We start from the raw sequence: 22,356 nt of genomic DNA, 5'->3' as shown, positions 1-22,356 counted from the left end.
AATAAAAGCATAAACGTGCCGGATCTAATCTCTGCTTTAATACAGTGCATTTTCTTCCCAATGTTACCTTTGCATTCGCACAGTCAATCACTCCAGTCTATAAGCAAATGACAGGCTCGGCAAGGAGAAATTTACTATGACCAAACGATTCACAGACAGGCTAAAGGGAAGCTAAGATTGCTTCTTTTGCATTCCTTTCCATGCGGTTTCTAAAGTTTCCATGGCAAATGGTTACACACCATAAAACATGGTCCTGTACAATAGCGAGATTTTGTGGGTAAACTTTTAGAAGGACAGTGTATATAATTTTTCACATCGAACTGTCAATGTCCCCAGTCTGTAAGAATATAGCTCAAAGTCAGAGTTGTTAGGTGGATTCACCATCACAGCATAAGCAAAAACTTGGAACATCAAATGGCTGAGTTCAAAATGGCTTACATCTACACAGTCACTCACTGCTAGGTATAAAGACATGGAGCTGAAGCAGAAATGCTGTAAGATGCCCCGATCAACCTCTGAATTCATGGTCTAGAAACAAGTGTGCACGTTTGTTAGTTGTTTGTCGAGCACCGTATGATTTCCTAAAGCCGTCGTACTGGGCCAGGGATGCCTGGGAATGGTGAAGGAGAGATTGAAATTAACCATCCCAAGAAAAGAAAGAATGAAAATGGGAGAGGGAATATGGAGGGAGGCTTTTGAATATAAAGAACTTCCCTTGTAAAAAAGAAAGCTCTTCATGTGGCCAAGCAATAAGGGATAACTGGTTTTAGTATTAGGGTCAGGGGTACAGGGAGAACCTCCAGGGGCAGGAGAGGCAAGCAAGAGGCAAAGAAGGAGATAGAGAGAGAGAGCAGTGGAGGGAAGGGTAGTACAGAAAGAGGTGTCTAAGAGAAGAATCAAAGCTTGATATAGAGTAGGAAACGATGGGAGCCCGTTAGGCTGGGGGAAGCGAGATGGAAAAAAGGTGGAGAAGGAAGATGTAGAAACCATTGACCCTGTTTACAGTGATACTGGGTCAAACTCGCTAGAACTCAGGGGTGCAGGGGACCCCTCCCACCCCAGGAAGCATCTGGACTGAATATTTTATATCACCGCACCTTAATAAATGAATCCTAGAGGGAGGGTAAGATGAGAGCTTACAGATTGCCCTGGAAACTTAGCTCTAAGGAATAGAAGCAGCATCAGGACTCGGGTAAAAGTACTTAACAGGGTGCTGTAGGTCACGTATTGGCACTAGTCTAGCCTAGGGTGGCCTGCCCTAGGCTTTCAGAGACAAATATTTCATTGTAGGATACCTATGTGGTGCCACTGATAAAGCCGCACTACCCGTAGCACACAGAGGGATGACTCTGGTGGGGGCATGTGCTCGCATTAAAGGCAACTGGAGGTTGAAGGTAGCATAACCTTGTTAATTTTGATCAAAATATAGGCGTTTTATATTCTGTGTAATTGCCTTGGCTAGCATAATCAGCCACTAAGGCAAACAGCAGCATTAACAGGTAATAGCAAGAATAACAACCATGAAGAGAACAGACATTCCAGATAATTAAGGGTGAAAAGAGCCCATGTGTGGCACTCTTTCATTGTTCATCTGGGGCATCACTGCATCACAATTACACAGACTCGTTATCAGTCATATGCTATTCTTCACCCTGAAGGTGTGCATAAAGTATTTACTCTTTGTCTCTTAGGCCTCTCTTTCACTGTTATTAGATCATTCCTTCTGGGCTTGAATAACTCAAGGGCAGTGAGGCAAGTACTGCTCGTGACCATAGAATAGCAGAAACAAGGTACAACTGCAGTCATTTAAATTTCAAGGGCTTCATTACTAGGCTTTCACTTTCAGTGAATAGCTGTGTCAAACAGTCAATACTTTACTCTTGGGATTTTGGTTAGGGGGTTGATAGTCTAGTTCAAATCACTCACAATAAACAGATCATTCAAGCAGTGCCCGATGTATTAAAAGGAACATGGCTTAGTTAAGATGAATGGTAACATTAAAAAGTTCTACGGCATCAAATCAATTGAGGTTCTCAGAATAAGTACCACCCTAACACCTTCTGTGCTAAGCAAAGTGTTGTGGGAGAATGTGCACAGAAATCAGGTTATGATCTCACAAATTCAATCTAGGATTAGTCAGACATACAACCTATTTTCTAATGCTACAATGGTACATATTTAACATCTGTAGTCTCCTAAGGGAATACTGGGGTCCCAAAGGGAGTTTCATTTCTCTGTGTTGGTCAAACACCTACAAGGCAGGGGAACGATGCAGGAGGCACATAGGCTTTCAGCAATGAAAGATATGCCAGGCAGTGCCTGCAGGCCTGTAACTGTGCAAGTATGCGCAAGTGCTTAACTATGGTGTGCTGAGGTCGGCGACTGCACAGGCATCTTCAGTGTAGAGCTACAATGGGATCATGGATGGTTGGAGGCGTGCAGGAGATGTAGCGTCTTCCTATGCAGCTAGTATCAGTACATAGATGTCAACTCTCAGGTGCAGCACCTGCTGGGTTCAAAGGGACTCAGAATGACTGTCCACCACAAAGGGTGCTACTTGCAGGATCACAGAAGATCACCTTAAGTCTGCTAGAGGCAGGGTCTCTACGCTTACTGGCCACCTCACAGAGTGTCTCTGGCAGTGACAGGCCTCCTCGTGGGGTCACATGCCAGACTCGTACCTGAGGTAGTTCTTCGAGTGAGCTGCTCATGTGTTCAACTTTGGGACAAGCTAGACTGTTGAGCATGGTTATCAACCTCGATCAGCACTAAGTACCAACTGCAGTACAGGCTCATGCGGTCTTGTGGTGCAAGGAAGGTTCTAAGCAGACCAGGTTGTGTACCTGCTTCTCAGATGCATAGATTTTCTCCCTTTACAGATCTAATTTCGGTCTCTTGACCAGTCTTTTCTTTAAATGAGTGAGCAGAATTTTAGCGAGTGAAAAAGCGAACACTGAGTAGGTGAGAGGGGCTTACTTACAGACAGTCTTGAAGGATTGCTGGCATTTCCATGCATCCATACAAGTTCAAAGTTTGTATCAAACTGCAGGGGGAATCAATCCTTGCAGAGTGTATTTCTCTTTCAAGTATCAAAGTCATCTTGGCAACCATTTGGGAGCAGAATCTATCTTCTTGCCATTTGAGAAACTCATATATATAGTTTCTGCATTCAGTACAAACACAGGATCTAGGGCAGACCATCAGCCCAGAATTTGCAATGTGGTGAACACCATTTGTCTATGCCTATGTCTTTGTCCAGTGATGTTCTCTCATAGGTTACAGATGGACCTGTGGGAAATGGTTCACAGTGCTGTCAATACACTGGATTCCAGTGAATTCCAAAGAGGAGGGAGAATCTAAATGACCAGTGAGTGGTAACGTACTGGAAACCGTGAGACAGCAACATCAGTGTCCCACTAATGTTTGGGGCTTCCTACATGCAATTAGTAACCCAACCTGGGTACCTATCTCGTCTGAACCCACATAAGCAAAACTCACTCAGAAGTGATAAGGGAATTCAGCTATGAGCTACTAAACAGATTTATCAAGGAGAACCAATAGGCAGCTCTCCTCACTCCTGTGAGGTTCAGTGAAAAAAGATCTGTATCTCACTAGTTCCACCGGCTGTTATTAGTGTCATAGCCTTTCATGGCGATGATAGTCACCGATGCTAAAATGAGTACTACTTCGAGTGCCCCTCCGTCCCCAGGACACCCTGACAAAGCCTAGCACTCTGCCCATGAGTAAAATATTATAGTCAGGTAAGACGTTCATAAGACTTGTGACAATGATCGTTTGCACCAAAAAACTTACAGAGTCTGCCACAACAGTTACATTTAGGAGCAGGTTGTCACTGAACCAAAAACTTTCAACCCAACAACTGAGCTCAGACACAAGCCAAAAAACCTTTCACTTTACATTTTATAATTGCCTAGCCCTTGCTCTGTGGGTTTTTAGAAATGAAAGAAGGGAGATTGAGGCAGTAGACGACACTTGATGCTGCTTACTCTCATACCTATAAATTTGGCACAACATCTTCACATTATGGGCTCACACTCTAAGAGTACCTCTAATTAAGGCTCTCTCTCAATCTCCTAAAGGTGCATGCACTGTCACGCTAGGACAATTCCGGGACTACCATATAAATTCCTGCATATTTGTGTCACAGTGCTTGACCTAGGGTTCTATATTGGAGAAACAACTAGCAAGGCTTGCAAAAGTGAAACAAGCATAAATCTTACATTCGTACTAACAATAGGGGACCATCAGTGGTGCGCCCCTTCTTATAACCATTGACCTACTTACTATAGAACATGTACACCTTCAAATGTTGGATAGTTTAATATCACACAGGCAAAAGGAAAAAATGTCTTTCAAAACCAGAAACGTGATGAGTAGAGAAAAGCTGTCAGGCAAGGCATTAAGAGTTAGAAGTAAGAAGAATAAGAGTGTTGAATTAGCCTGCGCTTTTCTAAATGGGATTTGAAAAATGTTTAAATGAAAAAAGGGGTTGGAACAAAACAGCAGAGTTAGAACACAGGAAGGCATACATTTCAGCAGATTACTTGGAAAAATATATTTGAACCTGAGAAAATAAGGGAGCGTGACCAACAACAGTATGTGACGGGTGTGAGGCTGATCGTCCATCGGCAAGACCCAATCCTCCACGGCACTAAAACAGAGGCTTTGACTCGGAGGAGAAGCCAAACGGCGCGAAACCCGCTGTCCAGTTACCAATAGAAGAGAGCGAAGCCGAAACGTCCTGGAGGCCTAGTGAGGTGGCCGCTATCTTGCACAGGCTACAGGCGCACACAGGAAAATTTGACCTGCAGGCTGAGACCACCCTAAAAGCATGGCGTCTCATCGGCGGCGCAGAGAAGACCAAACGGAAAAGCGGCTCTGCAGAAGAAAGGAACCGGAAGTCCAGAGGGGAGAGGTGCGAGATGGAGCAGAGCGCATGGTGAGCCTGGTTACGCACGTGGGGATCAAACCATGGTGAGTGAGTGAATCTTGATTTGGCAAAATTAATAAAAATTGTCATGATCACTCCACGCTCGGCCAAGGTGAAATCATGTTAAAAACCAATGTTCACTAATCAGTAGGAGCAGTTACTATGGCAACCCTGAGCAGTGTTCCGGTATAAAATTACAACGGATCTGTAAAGAGAATAAGCACCTTAAATACATATACAATTCTAAAAAGACAATACACACTAGTAATAAAATACCTTAAACGGCACTTCGTTCCGTGCAGCCAGGTACACAATGATTTTCTACATAGAGAAAAACACCCAGCTATTACAATGCAGAGAACGAATCATAATAGAAGCACTCAAAAGGCGTGAAAACAAAAAATAATTAATGTTGTATTGTCAGAACTGGGGGTCTCTAGTCTCTAATTGGCAGAGGTAGGTACCTTTGTCCAAGTAGGGACCCTTGCTTCTAGTCAGGGTAAGAGGGATACATACTCTAGTTAACCCCTGCTCACCCCCTTGGTAGCTTGGCACGAGCAGTCAGGTTTATCCCAAAGGCAATGTATACAGTATTTATACTCAAAAGACACAGTAACACAGTGATAACACCACAAATGGACACCACACCAGTTTAGAAATATAAAGTATTTTTACCTAAACTCAACAAAAATCCAGGATACATGAAGTAAAATAGCACTTAAAAACGGTTATTTCCAAAATAAAGGTTGTAGAAAACAAATAGCTCCACCTCTAGCTATTACGATGTTGTGACAGCAATAAATCCAAAGTACGGAGCTGACCGCGAGGTGAGCGTCGTCGGCACAGAGTCACACGGACCCTCAAACAAACAGTACCTTGGAAAACGAAGTCTATTGCAATGCACAAAGTCGTGAAGGTGAGGCGTCAGTGCCGAGGTCGGGGCCGGCTCCCTGGCTGCCACGGGGGAGGCGAGGCGTCGTGTCTGCGAGGAGGCAATGTGTCGAATCCAGGGCAGGGAAAGTGGGTTACGTCGGCAGTAAGGCGTCGGTTCCGGGGACACTTTGCAAAGTCTGTGAGTTCGTGAAGTCACCCTCGGTGGTTATCGGCGCCGCGATAACCGGATGCAGGCGCTAGCGATGACTTAGTCGGTGTTAGCGCTGGCGTCGGGAGTGCCGATAACTGCAGGCGTTGGAGCGGCATTGCAGGCCGAGCAGTGAAAGGTGCCCCTTGCCTCGGTGCAGGTCGCGGTGTCACTTCGGCGTCACTGACAGCATCCAAGATTGCTTCTTGTAGTAGGGTGTTATTACGTTCTCTTTCTCTGCATTGACTTTTCTCTGATATTCAGCCTTCCTGTCAGCGGAATCCTAACCAGGTAATAGAATATTGGGTGCCTCATGTGTGTCAGCTGACTTCAGGCTGAGTAGCTAGGAAGCTGCTCCTGGTGGGCACTTCATACCAACTTACTTACTGGCCTACCTACCACCTTGGCTACCTACTTTATCACCTCTGTAACTGAACCATCTAATAAACTACAACCTGGAACCACTACCCGGACTCTTATGGAGCTTCTACTACAACATTTTGGCGATGATCTGGTCTTCAAACCCTGCGTGAATTCAAATTCAATGGACTTACATTACAAGTAACCTTTTTACAGCAACTAAGAAACCTACACACACTGTAACTACTTCAAGAAATCCAAGCTTCAACCATCTTTACGTTATCACTTGGCAGCCCCAGTCCCACCAGTGACCAAACTACACCGGTCACATTGCATTTTCACAGACTTAAACTGGGCAGTTTCTACTCCTTCTTTGCATTTTACTGGTTTATTTTTCTGTAGTGTGTAGGCGTACATTCCTTCTTTTGCCTGTATTTTCGCATTTCCTACTTATTACGTTACACGTATGTAAAAACAATTCTCCATGTTCTGTGTACTGGTAGGTTCTTGTTTACAGCGCTGGTTCGCTGTGTCCTCCGTTACACAGAACATGGGGGTGCCTTAACGTCAGGCGTACAAGTTTTATACGTGTTTTTCTTACTTTCCTACTGGTTTACATTATGATCCTGCATGCTTGTTCTTGTGTTTTGCGGATTTACCTTTGTGCGTATGTATGTTGCCCTTGTTGGTATTTCACGGCATACGCTTGTTGAGTGGTTTTCGCTTTACTCTTCTTGTCCTATTCGTGTAAGAATGGGGGATGGGTGTTGGGTGCATTCTTTGTGCCTCCTCACCCTATTCTAGTTCAATAACTTTATTTTCACCTTACTTGTTTATTGCCTTTGTTCAATTGGGTGCATGTTTACATTTATACTGTCTTTTTCATTCCTTACATTTCCATTTTATTAATATTTGCTGTTTTCTAATATCTTGTCATTTTTCTCATTGTATATTGAATTGCTTTCGTGTTATCTCTTATTGCATATGTTTTCTCTATTATTATACTTTCTTCTTTCCATTTCTACATACTGTTGTTCTCTTTCCATTCGTTCTTCTTTTCTGTCACTGTAAAGAAAGAGAATATATAGTAAGGTGTTATTACGCCCACTTTCTCTGCATTGACTTTTGTCTGCTATTCAGCCTGCCTGTCAGCGGAATCCTGACCAGGTCATAGAATGTTGGGTGCCTCATGTGAGTCAGTTGACTTCAGGCTGAGTAGCTAGGAAGCTGCTCCTAGTGGGGGCCTTCAAACCAACTTACTTACTGGCCTACCTACCACCTTGGCAACCTACTTTATCACCTCTGTAACAGAACCATCTAATAAACTACAACCTGGAACCACTACCCGGACTTTTGTGGAGTTTCTACTACAACACTTCTCTTTCTTTTCTTAGGTTTCTTCCAGCTTCCAACAGCAGGAACAAACTCCAGAGGCCCAAAACTGGAACAGGCACCTCCTGGCAGGGCAGAACTCCCAGCAATAGAGATCAGGCGAGCTGGAGGTGAAGTCTTTGTGGCCCTGAGTCTTCAGAACAGGAGGCCAGCACACAAAAGCCTTTGGAGATTCTTCTTCAAGCAGGTTTTCTTTAGAAAAGTTCTAGTCCTTGTCTTTTCCTTGGCAAAAGCAGCAACTGCAGGTCAACCTCACACAGCAAAGGGGCAGTACTTACAGCTGTCCAGCTCTTCTCCATGGCAAAGGTTCCTCTTGAGTCCAGAACTCATCTAAAATTCTGGGCTTTAAGGTCCAGTACTTATACCCCATTTTGTCTTTGTTCTTCTTTGTGCAAGGGTCTCTGAGTCCAGTGCAAACCAGTTCTGTCCTCACTGGTGCAGTATGACCATAGGGGGTGGAGACCGCATCGTGCAAGGGAGACAGGCCCTATTCAGGTGCAAGGAAAACTTTTCCCAATACTCTAAATACAGCCTAGGTCTTTTCAGCTCAGCTCAGAGTCATCCAGGCAGGGCCAGGCACACCTCAACCCCACTCCCTCCAGTGGCTGTCTACAGTGAACACACATCCCCAGCCCCTGTCACTCCAAAATAGACAGTCAATCCACAAACAGGCAGAGGCACACAGCATGGTTAAACAAGAACATGCCTACTTTCTAAAAGTAAAAGATAAACAGCTGATATGCACTCAATCTAAACAAATGTAACTACAAAGTTAAACAATAGCATCAACACAATTCAATTCAGTGTGCACCTCAAGAGGAGGTACAGCCCACCTCCTACTTGAAAAGTGAGAAAACTAAGACAATGGTTGTAGCCTTCAACTACACCACTCTAAAGCACTCCAATGGAGTATATCACATATTGCTATACAGGTAGTCAGATACCCCAGGTAAGTAAATATACAAAACACAAATTAGAAACCAAGATATCACATCCAAAAGTAAACAGCAAAATAATAAAAAAGATGCTGATAGTGGCTCAAAACATTCTTCTTTTATTGAGCAAACTTAATGTGTCTCCCGAAGGGAACTTCAATCAAATACGAAGAGAAGTGGTTGCATACGTCTCACAGATTGTTAATAAGTTACAATGCATTTCGGGCATAAACAACTGCCCTTCTTCAGGGGTATCTACAAATGAATGAACATCACACCTTGATATTTGCATTACTATAAATGCACTGGAAAGTGTACAAAACAGGTAGGACACGAGTAAAGCACAAGTTCAAAAGCAATAAAAACATTAACAGTTGTAACCATATGGAAAGGATACGAGAAAAACTCCACGGTCTAAAGGTAGCATAGAATAAGGTAGGTGCAACCCGTCAAGCTGATGAAGGAACAGAAAGCACGAAAATCCAACACCAAGTGCACCGCGCCAAAAGGAAGATCATTTATTGGAATGATGTGAACAACGATATCCTTACAATGTGACGGACTTCTGTGCTAAGAGAAACTAAGACTGGTGAACAATAGTAAAAAAATGCCATGTGACCCACCACGTGGGCAGATTCTAAACTGTCATGCAGCACACAATTAACACCCCCCCTAAGCAGCATTCATTACCTGGAGACATTAAAACAACACAACCTGAACAAGTCCATATAGCATGTGCCTTTCACACTGAAAGAAAATGAAACCAACATAATGAGCCAAAAAAGTCCTACCGATTAAAGGCGGGTGAAGGCACTACTGTAGCAAGAAGACTCACTGAGACATCGAACCACGAAACTCGGCGTTTCTAAATGAGTACAGCTGGCAGAGTAGATGACGATCACGTCCAAACAACCTAAATATAAAGGGTGCCACATGTCAAAATGACGGGGCCCGGCCCGACTCTAGTAACGAGCTATCAATGTTCAAATAGTCAAGCATTTACTCACCAGTGAGTTCCCCCAGAGCACGCCGTCACAGTAACCAAGTTCAGTGAGACCAAAGCGCAACGCCTTGACTGATCTCGTTCGTACTCATTTCATGAGGAAAGTGATTCCAAGCGTGAGCACACTACCCGGAAATTAAATGCTGAACCAATCTTAAAGGCGCAGTGCCTCTGACATGCTGAGTATTGAATAACAAATACATGGTGGTGAAATGCACTCCTTTGTACTCCTTTTATATTACTTGTGTTCCTTGTTTTATGTACTCCACAATTTCTACTTTGTCAGCGTGCTCGCTCACTCCACGCCCCGCTCACTTGCGCTGCAATCTAGTAAGAACACGAGGGCAACACATTCCGATCCCCATTAAGCTGCACAGCCTATTTGAATGAGTCCAATGAATTAAATCCATGATCAACTCTTCATTTATTCCACAGTTTTATCCTATAATATTCATCCTTTTGTATCTCTAATTTTCTTCAATCCATTATACTCATTTTTGTTTCCTTGCTGTTCATAAAAACGCAGGAGAATAACTGTTTCCACATGTCACGCTTTTATTAAAATCACCCAATGCATTTCGGGAAAATCCCTTCTTCAGGGGTTTCTAAGATACAAAAAAATGTAATGTGGTTCTATAATGATACTTTAAATACAATAAACAAACTAACCACAACCATATTTCACAATTATTCAAACTTTACAAAAACATTTTTTCTTTCAATGTCTGTGGCTCATTTATTTCTTCAAGCACTGTTCATGCTGAATGTCTCAACTAGCCGATCACCTCGCATGTCTAAAATCCAGGTATCCATTAATGCTAACTGGTTCCTAACTTTCTGTTCTCGCCTGGGGCCTATTTATGATCTCAGTTATAATGCTGTTCTGCTGCACGCTTATCGTGACACGTACTATTTAAGCCTTCGGATCAAAAAGCTTTTCTGAATTTCCTCTCATATTTCGTTTTGTTCCAATACTTCTCACTGTAGCACACACTTGACGTATTGGTATACAGATAGTCAAGATACCACAGGTAAGTAAATATACAAAGACACAAATTAGAAACCAAAATATCCCATCCAAAAGTAAACAGCAAAATAATGCAAAAGCTGCTGATGGTGGCTCAAAAAAATTCTTCTTTTATTGAGCAAACTTCATGTGTCTCCCAGAGGGAACTTCGATCAAATACGAAGAGTAGTGGTTGCATACATCTCACAGATTGTTAATAAGTCCCAATACATTTCGGGCATAAACAACTGCCCTTCTTCAGGGAACCTACAAATGAATGAGCATCATATCTTGATATTTGTATTACTATAAATGCACTAGAATGAGTACAAAACAGGTAGGATATGAGAAAAGCACAAGTTCAAAAGCAATAAAAACATTGACAGTTGTAATCAGATGGAAAGGATATGAGAAAAACTCCACAGTCTTAAGGTAGCATAGAATAAGGTAGGTGCAACCCGTCAAGGTTATGCAATCACTACTCTTCGTATTTGATTGAAGTTCCCTTCGGGAGACACATGAAGTTTGCTCAATAAAAGAAGCCTTTTTTGAGCCACCATCAGCATTTTTTGCATTATTTTGCTGTTTACTTTTGGATGTGATATTTTGGTTTCTAATTTGAGGGCATTGAAACGGTAGAATGGGCCCTCCTGCGTCACGATGACATGCAAGTCAGTAAAGTGTTTTTATTGGAGCTCTTCCAATTCTCACTGTTCCACAGTTACTTCAGATGGAAGGATAAATATTTCCTCCAGACGAATGGAAACTCTATGGGTTTTTCTGATGCTCCCAGCTACGTGAATATATTCATGATGCAGTTTGAATCTACCCACATTCTATCAGACCCATGGTGGCCCGACCATTTGATTCTCTACAGAAGATACATAGATGACATTCTCATTGTATGGCACTGTACCAAGAATTAGTTGGTAGAGAACTTGAAGTCACTGAACACCAGGCATCCAAGAATTCAGTTCACTTACGATATGGATCAACATCACATTTCCTATCTGGGTGTAAATATTGATGTGGAAGGCACAAACATCATGACCTCCATGTTTAAGAAACTCACCGACCGCAACAAAGCACTATTAGTTTCTAGCTTACATCCACCATCTCTTAAACGTCATCTTCCCTATTCACAGTTTCTTCGTGTGAAGCGCATCACCTCTGACATGTCTAAGATTGCCACTTCTATGCAGGAAACTAGAAACATTTTCTTAACTAGTGGATACCCACCAGAAATCATTGAGGAAGCTGAACAACGTGTGCAGGGTCTACAGAGAGAGACCTTGTTACGAAAGCAGACCAAAGCAACCGTCGAACAGAGAAGTTTTCGTATCCACTTACTCCACTTCATCTACTTGCATTAAACAAGTGATTCTTAGACGCTGGTAACTTTTACAGTCTGAGCCTGATTTTCGAGGCATATTCGCGAATCCTCCAATCTTTGCATACAAGGAGTCTCAGAATTTGAGAGAACTCAACCAACCTGAATCTGACACTAAAGTGATGCACAAAGGTATGCGTAAATGTTTCAATTGCTCACATTGCAACAATGTGCTTATTGGGGATTGCATCTCCCACCCCTGGACTGGCAAAAAAATTAAATTGAACTTTACTGCAGATTGCAACAGCCTTTTCGTCATCTACACGATACAGTGCCCATGTGGGTTACACCATGTGGGTAAAACAGCGAGGTCCTTACGCACACGCATCACTGAGCATAAAAGCCGCACAAGGACTAAAACCACCACCTCACCACTTGCTGTCCACTGGCACAACCACCATCACACGATAGCTCAGCTTCGATTCACCATCCTAGAAGTAGTGACGATACATGCCAACAGGGACATGTCTAAACATTTGTCTCAACGTGAGACCTATTGGATACGTCGTTTGGATACTCTCATGCCCAAAGTGCTTAAGGACAAACTTGAATTTTCCTGCTTTCTCTGACCCCCTGTGGTCTACGTAACCACATTTGCTCCAGGTCTTGCATTTGTCTGTATTTATTTTCTTTTCATTTCGTTGCTGTATATATTTTCAACATGTCTTTTACTTAGTTTGAGATTGTCTAACAGGGATGACAATGAGCTCAACGCACTAACGTAAATGCATTTATTTACCAATGTCATTGCATGAATGTCTACTGGAACCCCCCCAGTGGGTCATTCATCCACAAGAAAGGGTTTGGCCTTTCAATACTATGCTGTGTCACCCCTGTTTAACTAGCAATTATGTTGTGTGCAGTCATTCATGTACTAGAATTAATCTGATGTCAGCTAGCTATTTGCATTTAACCTGTTGTCCTGTAGTGTTTTTGCATTTTTTATTCAATCATGCTGGTTGCTCTGCAATTAAGCTCATGAGATACGTGACCTTTTGTTCATGTTTATTATACACCTCAATTTTGGCTGTTACCTTTTTTTCCCTAGCAATACTTTATTTAAAACTTGCCAGTTTCGCAGTGTCTTGTACAACACATTTTATTATACTGGTTGTGCTGTATTTACATTTATGAATCGTGGGATTACATGATTATGCTGATACTGCAACTCCAACTGTTTCTGCCTCTCTGTTCCTTACTCTCTAAATCGGATTTCACTATCTTAGCACGTAACTTTACTCATTCACATGGTTCAATACTCAACATGTCAGACGCACTGCGCCTTTAAGATCAGTTCAACATTTAATTTCTGGGTAGCGCGCTCACGCTTGGAATCACTTTCTTCACGAAACGAGTACGAACGCGGTCAGTCAAGGCATTGCGCTTTGGTCTCACTGAACTTGGTTATTGTGACGCCGTGGTCTGGGGCCACTCACCAGTGAGTAAATGCTTGACTATTTGAACATTGATGGCTCGTTAGTAGAGTTGGGCCGGGCCCCGTCATTTTGACAAGTGGAATCCTTTATATTTAGTTGTTTGACGTGAGCCTCATCAACTCTGCTAGCTTTACTCATTTAGAAACGCCGAATTTCGTGGTTTGATTTCTCGGTGTGTCTTCTTGCTACAGTAATGCCTTCACCCGCCTTTAATCGGCAGGACTTTTTTGGCTCATTATGTTGGTTTCCTTTTCTTTCAGTGTATTGTGTTCAGGTAATGAATGCTGCTTAGGGGGTGTATTAATTGTGTGCTGTATGACAGTTTAGAATCTGCCCACGTGGTGGGTCACATGGCATTTTCTTGCATTTTTTACTATTGTTCACCAGTCTTTGTTTCTCTTAGCACAGAAATCAGTTCACATTGTAGGGATATCATTATTCACGTCATTTTAATAAATGCTCTCCTTTTTGCCGCGGTGCACTTGGTGTTGGATTTTCGTGTTTTCTATTACTTTATCACCTTGATGGGTTGCACCTACCTTATTCTATGCTACCTTAAGACCGTGGAGTTTTTCTCGTATCCTTTCCGTCTGATTACAACTGTCAATTTTTTTAATGCTTCTGAACTTGTGCTTTCCTCATGTCCTACCTGTTTTGTACTCATTCTAGTGCATTTATAGTAATGCAAATATCAAGTTATGATGTTCATTGATTTGTAGATTATCCTGAAGAAGGGCAGTTGTTTATGCCCGAAATGTATTGGGACTTATTACCAATCTGTGAGATGTATGCAACCACTACTCTTCGTATTTGATTGAAGTTCCCTTCGGGAGACACATGAAGTTTGCTCAATAAAAGAAGAATTTTTTGAGCCACCATCAGCATCATTTGCATTATTTAGCTGTTTACTTTTGGATGTGATATTTTGGTTTCTAATTTGTATTTGTATATTTCCTTACCTGTGGTATCTAACTACCTGTATAGCAATATGTGATATACTCCATTGGAGTGCTTTAGAGTAGTGCACTTGAAGGCTACTTTCTAAAAGTGGCATTTTCAAACACACAATTTATATACCATCTTTACTAAAAGATGCGTTTTTAAATTCTGAGTTCTGAGAGCCTAAACTTTATTCCTCTATCTTGTCCCAATGAGAAGATATGCTTGTAAGATGTTACAAAGTACCTCCCATGTTATCCTAAGGGGGCATATAGCCGATCAATAGTGAAAAACGAAATTGGTAGTATTTCACTATCAGGATATATCACACACATCAGTACATGTCCTACCTTTCACATACACTGCACCCTGCCCATGGAGGTACCTTGGGCCTACCTGAGGGATGTCTTATATGTAAGAAAAGGGAAGGTTAGGGCCTAGTAAGTGGGTGCACTTGCTAGGTCTACATGGCAGTTAAAACTGCGAGCAGACACTGCAGTGTCAGGTCTGAGGTACATTTACAGGGCTACTCATGTGGATGGCACAATCAGTGCTGCAGGCCCACTAGTAGCATTGACTTACAGGCCCTGGCACACTCAGCACACTTTACTAGGGACTTACCAGCAAATCAAATATGCCAATCGAGGAGAACCAATTTGTAGTATTCTTACATGATGTTTTATTCCCTGTTTCCCTACTCTAGCTGCTCAGCCTGTGTGTGTGTCTTCTGCATGGAATGTTGGTGAGTGGACCTGGAGTAGAATGCCTGGGTGACTGGATGAGGAGTGACAGTTGGTGAGAGGGGCTGAGCAGATAGCAGGCTGCTCCTGGTGGGGCTGTTATTTATCACCTACAGGCTGCCCTACAGTACTATATATACCTGTTAATGATGACCTACTTGTTGTTAAGGACTTACTGATACTACCTGTGAATAAACCTACTTGGATTAAAAGTTACAGCGTGTCATCATTACTACATTAATTGTAATAATTTACACAGGGACCAGTTGCACTTTGACGCTGACAAGCAGTGGCAAAGTGCCCAAAGTATCTAAGCCAGCAAAAACTAAATCCAGCAGAACATCTAAAATACAGGAGGTAGAGGCAAAACGTTAGGGGAAACCATGCTAAAGATGACAAATCTAACATGTATTAAAAGCAATAAAAACCTTTGTCACAAAATTAATGTCTACAAAGAACGAGCCACAATATAGTTGTAAATGCATTTTAGACCGAGTTCCATACTAGATCCAATCAAAAAAGCGAATAAATCGCTCTTTAGTTAAAATGCAATAGATGCAACCTTGTGATTGAACTCTGAACAAGTCATAGTAAGTGAGAATGCATTATAAAAACTCCATAGGGCTCTAAGCAGAGGCAAGTTCGAATATATCCAAATTCCTTCTGGAAGTGGGTATTTGATCTGTGCAAGCTGCTTGTGTAAAAGCATGGGAGCTATTTGAACCAAGGCCCCAGGTCTGGATTTAACAGATAGGTCTCCCCCAAAAGAAGGTAACCGAAATGTTGAGTTGCTAGCCAGCCTTACAAAAGGCTTTAGGCATCATAGTTTTCATGGACAGCTAAGTTACCGCCTTCAGGAACTTCAGAAATCTTGACGCCAACTGTGTAGATTCTCATTTTAAGCAGCCTTCCACCACCTCATTGAAGGTCTGGATGTTTAGAATTCTAAACTTCGGCCTCAGCCAGAATTTCCTATAGAAAGGGAGCTTTTCATAAATGTAGACTATGCTATTTAAAGATTCTGTTGGATAGTCACAAAATGCAGACCATGGTGAACTGTGGCGCCCAGGGTCTCAGCGGTAATCTGTAACATTTCCCATTGACCCAGAGAGCACAATGAGACACCTGGAGAGATAGGCCCCATGCTAGGGGCCCAGAGAGGGCAAAGCAGGGAATCAGGAGTGGTACCTGCCGGGGCCTAGACAGGTCGTGTTGGGGTTTAGCGCAACTGTGGTACAAACACAGCATCAAAGCACATGCACCTACCATTTTATTGACAGCATAGGGACACTGACCAGTTGAGCCTGAAAGCGGGGGGTGGCAGGGAGAGCTCCTGGCACTGGCTATGCTTTGTAAAAAAGCTGGAAACACCCATGGGTCTGTCTATGATAAAGAACCTGGGCAGAAGTACCCTGACAGGAGGAGAACACAACCAGAACTGGTGAGCACATTCCTGATTGACTTGGCCGGTCTGGGGCTCTGAGCTGCAAAATTCTTAGCGATCTTCCGGCTGCCTTACTTTTGGGGGCACAAATTGGCTTGAATGGCTACAATGGGCAAGACTACATATTGTTGGCCACTGCAGGGGGCTTTCAGTGCTAAGACTTTAAAGCAGATGTATACAAAATTAACCAAGAACTGAGAATGACAAGACAACAGTGATTGTATACCTGCAGCAGTGGTGCTGAAGGAAGGGTGCCTGGCAAATGGTCGCAAATTGAGCCAAAAGAGATACCTCGATTAAAAGACTGCTAACGAGGGCAACGCAGACAAAGGCAAGAGATAAATGCCTCCAGCTAAAAAAAAAATCAGCATTTTAATTGTGAAGGACAAAAAGGAAATGGTGGCCCAGTCTACTCTGATGGTCACAAGCTACTCTTCTTTAATGACTTAGTATCATTCACACTCATAAGGCAATAAGAGTTCAAAATATTCAGAGTTCATATGGCGCCACAATACACCGATCATTCAGGCTGATATTTTCAAATTTTTAGAAAAAGGACAGCAAAACAGCGAAGAAAGCTGGCTCCATCCTGGGTATCTCTGCCGAAGAGACCAATGTAAACAAGTCCAAAAAGGGATTAAGGAGGTTGAACCCAGACAACCGGAGGTCATAAGAAGTGAGTGTTATAGGCCAAAAACGAGACAGGACAAGCAGGAAGCAATAAAATAAATAGTCGTACTCTGAGATGAACCTTGTCAAACTGCTCAGGACTTGGCAGTGGTCTCTGAGGAATCAGGGGGAGAGGCGGCCTCTGAGAATCGTAACTGAACTCAGAGTTTAAGTTGGATGAAATTTGGAAGGGTTCATGGGGGAGAGAGCTGGGGAGCTGGGCTAAAGCTCCAGAACAGTTCAAAATTCCCAATGCAGGGAGGGGTGGTGTCCGTGAGAAATGTATTTTGTTGACTCTAGTTATGGGTTATATAGCTTTATTCAATGGATGGTCTATAGGCACTGGAGCTTAGGACACTAGCTGGATGAAGAAAGTGGTATGGGAATGTGATAGGCAGATCAGTACAACGTTACGCTAAAGTCTGGGGCAGTTCAGAGAAGAAACTGCCCGACAAGAGGGAGGGGTCCAAGGGTGACGTGTTAAAGTTGTGCTTGCATACCAAATCACATGGGGTCACAGGGAACAGTCAAGATACGTAGCCTCAATGTTAGGGGCTTAAACTGTTCATAAAAGAAGCTGGCCATTCTGAGCTTCTTCTGGTCAATTAGGTGTGACATTTGTTGTATGGAAGAGACCAATTTATTCGAAAAAAGGCTGCCACAGAATTAATTCCAAGCATTTCCTGTAATAGTTCTATCTCAGAATCGAAATCAGCTACAGCACCCTTCTTGTGCAGTAATAAATTTCATGGAAAAGTATTACAAACACGAAGTTAAAGCAGGCAGAAAATTGTGTGGGTGGTTCAAGTAAATGATCAGATCAGCACTATAATGCTCTTTACACATCCAATACCAATCAGGAACCCTTCTGTAAAACTTGCATTTCTGAGCTATTCAAGCTGGCAGAGGGAGAACCTATCTGATCAGAGGGGATTTGAACATAGCATTAGACCTGGCAAAAGATCACATTACGCAGGAATATGATGGGGGGAGATAGTCTCCTGTAGGCCTTGCTTAATGGCTTATGGAGGCAGGGTTGGTAGATGGGTGATGATATTTTCATGAAGACCAAGTAGATTAAACCTTTTACTTAGCAGCACAACGTTATACTACTTCTTGTTGTGAAACAGATTATGTGCAAGTGCAGAAGATGTAAACATTGGTAACATTGCCATATCTGACCATACACCAATCAGTATTCAATTATGCTCCCCAGGACGTGATGATACTGTGCACAGATGGCGGCTAAACACATTTCTGATATGGGAACATATAATTAGAACATGCCTTGCCCTAAGGATCAAGGATTAGCTAATAGACAATGACTCCCAGGATATCTCTCTTGGCGTTGTATGGAACATGCTGAAAGCTGTTCTGCTGGGACAAATTATATCAGCAGCGTCTCACAAGAGACAAACCAAGGCAAAGGTGAGGGAAGAACTGTAGAGTCAACTAGCCAAACTAGAGGGGAAACACACATCTTTGTATCTAGCTGCCAACCTCCCCTGCTTAATTAAACACCCAGATCTACTTTGCCCAGCTTAGAGACTATATATGGAATTATTGATAGTAGCACAGCAATGTCCGATTTGCAATTATTCATAGAAGCACCTCAGCATAGGAATGTTGATTGATGCTTGAGACCCTACGGGTATGTAGCGCGCTTTACAAGTGTCACTGATTGATTGATTGATTGATGCTTGTAGTTCAGCTAATGTCTGCACTTCACCCTTGAGCATAATAGGAAAGTTGTCCCCTGTTTCTGGGACTGTCGTCAGTATTGAGAGATTGTGCATAAGAGGCGAGTTTGAGCCATTCGATAAGCTTGAGGATTCCCATAACGTAATGATAACTACATGGAAATATCCAATGCCTGAAATTAAATGTTCTTGAACACCTTTTGAAGTTGGAATTCAAGTGAGTAGTCTTTAGTCTCATGTGGCTTGAGCAAGACACATGAGATGTGCTCCTGCAACTCAACCAATTGCCATTCAGCTTTGCCCCAGGGCAAGAGGGGGGCTTTACCATAGATTTACATGACTGCCATCCCTATAGCAGCACTGCTTACTGCATATTGTGCCTGCAGCTGAGTTCAGCTGCAGACACTCGAATGATGTACTGACCTGGGCTTCAGGCCTGAGCGCTAGGCTAGCGGGCAGCACAAAAGCTACCCAATGGAGTTACCTAACAAAGACTTTGATTATGAGTGCTTCAATACTGCACTACCCAGATTCATGACCAGGAACTGCTTATATATCTGTTAATACAAAAATATTGCGTGACCGGAATTTTGCATGCAGCATTACGTCAAACAAAGTGAGCAACCCACCTCTACGCACGCGCATTCCTTCCTCAGTTCAGTTTTTGAAAAGAAAGCCAATGAGTGTTTTCATAGCCCAGTGACAAAGGGCCTGGAGACAAGGTGTTTATACAACAGAATAGAGACTAAGAGAAACACATTTACCAGAAATGTAACAATATCAATGGCATAGTAAATTACAAATAGCTGATCTGAGGATATTGGAGTAGCTTCGGGGGAGGATGGTGTTTGTGGTGTTACACCCCCATAATAATTGTATTTTCGGATAAATAGTTGGGTGCAAGGGCGTTTAGTCGAGTATGGTGAGGTGTCAGATTTCACCAGGAATCTTTACATAGACACACAGACAAAACGCACACACACACTCTCTCCCTCTCTCGGTTTTGAAAGTCATAAAAAAATCTTAGTTATTTTATAAAATATTATGTTTTATCTCACTTACTACTCCTACCAATCAACAATCCTATCCTTTTCCACTGCCATTTATGCTCCTCTCATACACCCTACTTGTCGCAAAATTATTTTTATATGCCAGCGTAGTTGTTGGAAAATCTGAAGCTCACCCTCCTCTCCCCTCCCCCAATTCATTTCTGATAAACACGTTTTTATTAAGTTTTTCGGATTCGAACACCAACAGCAGTGTTATAACAGTTGAGTACGACACATACCATAGAGAGACATAAAATATAAAAAGACCGCGTGGGGCAACTCATTCGGCACACAGTGAACATTACATGAATGGCGTGAGGCTTACTGATGAGACAGTGTATCAGGTTAGACAATTTGGCCAAGCCATTTCTCCCATACCTTGGTGTGTTTCTGGGCACACCCACGAGCTTCGTAGACCACCTGCTCCTGTTGCGCGCACCAGTCCACACCCCTCCTCTATTTGGATGGGGGTGAGGGGTCTACAAGCCAACCATTATGAGGCAATGTCTCGCTTAGACACCAAGAGGGCCGTTCCCAAGAAGGACCTCTCAGCGCTTGTTCCCCCGTCCCCTCAAGTACCCCAAGTAAAATCAGTGTGGGTGACATGAGAATCTCCCGGCCCAGAACCCCGAACAGCTCCCTGAGCACCCCCATCCAGCAGGTAAGTATGACATCACAGGGGGGCGTGGCTAAGCCGCCAGAGTACATGGCGGTGCCGTAGCTGAGCTCCGCTAGTCGAGGACATCAAGCCCATAATCCGGCCTAAATCCAGCCCCCAAACCAAGTAGTGGTAAGTATGAAGCATCAGAGAGAACGCTAGGAAAGTGGAAAGCCGGCTCACAGGAGCCGGCGAGGACTGAAAGGCGAAAGTCCGTCACAGCGTTAGGACAGAAAACGCAGCAGCCTGACCATGTGCAGCAGCGGGAAAAAGTAAGTGAACACGAGAAGGGGACACACCGGACAGACCACCGGCCGGCGGCATCAGCCTGGGAGCCTCTCCTCTTCTCTCCCCCCCCTATTTGATGGCACAAAGATCTCCGCAGTGCGGTATAGTGAGCGGTGGCCGCACACGAGCACTGCATCAGGGGCGAAGGCATCGAGGCAAGAGGAGATATAAGCGGGAATTGGGACCCACAAAGCTGGCTACCAAACGCCTCGAAGGTCCAGGTACAGACGCTCACCCAGAAGGCCACAGAAATGGCAGCAAAGCTGGAAGACCAAGAAGGCAGAGTGAACATTAGGTTGGTGGGGGTCCCGGAAGGGGCAGAAGGGGGAGGTTGGTAGACCTGTTCCTCGAAGACGTCATCACAAAAGTTCAAAAGCCCAAGACCCTCCAACTATTTCTCGATCGAAAGAGAACACTGGGCGCCAATACGACCGCCGAGACCGGGGGCTCCCCCAAGGACAATCACAGCGAAAGTCTTTAACTACAGAGATCGCGACGTAATACTTCAAGCTGCCAGAACCATGGGAGATATTAAATTTGACAATGCCCAGATTTGCTTTTTCCCGGACTTTACTTTACAGGTGCAACCAGAGCAGAGGAGTTTTGAAGCAATAAAGAGGGAGCTAAGAGATCGTGAACTAAAATACCTGATGCGTTTCCAGCAAAGCTACGAGTAATTGCAGAAGGCAAAACTTAGCACTTCGCGACTCCGGAGGAAGCATGGGAATGGCTGGAGGGCTGGCGGACAGGAACCCGAGCAAAAGGCAAAGACAAGACACTTGGTAAGGGATGGCAGAGACAAAGAAACCCTACACTGAGCCAACAGCGAAACTCCAGTGAAAGGAACGAAGTGTCAGTGCCCGGAATCAGTGTGAGAGAAGACGAGTGAGGAACATCAATCCAAAGTAAGGTACAAAGGGCTGGATCACACAGACTGTCATGAGCCTAGTGCAAATAGGACAATTGCCTGAAACCAGGTTGGGACATAGTAGTGCTATCGGACATGGCAAATCAATAGAAAGAGTACTATTTGCAGGGGGGGATAAACACATGAGGGTGCAGTGAAAGGGTTTGTACCAAGGGTGCGGGTTCTCTGTGCCTTTTTTCCTCCCTGTGGTAGTTCCACAGGGCGTGGCCGAGCCTCCCCCGGGTTATAACTGTTCAATGTATGTTTGAGGGCGACAGGCACTCTGCGGGTTGGAAAGTTGGGGGTGGTAAGGGGAGTTGGGGATTATGATTTAGTTTCTTTTGCAATTGCGTTGAATAAGTTTAAAGCTCAGAGAAATAACTGGCTCTACACAAGAACACAGAACAG

General features: G+C 43.5%; 1 protein-coding gene across 4 annotated transcripts in view; it reads right to left on the bottom strand.

Moving 5' to 3' along the window:
- Positions 1–22,356, bottom strand: part of USP45 (ubiquitin specific peptidase 45) — a 1,582,349-nt gene that overhangs the window by 1,020,681 nt on the left and 539,312 nt on the right. The window lies entirely within an intron of this gene.

This window comes from Triturus cristatus, chromosome 6, assembly GCF_964204655.1.
Source record: "Triturus cristatus chromosome 6, aTriCri1.1, whole genome shotgun sequence".
NCBI lineage: Eukaryota > Metazoa > Chordata > Amphibia > Caudata > Salamandridae > Triturus > Triturus cristatus.
This window is presented reverse-complemented; position numbering and strand designations above follow the sequence as displayed.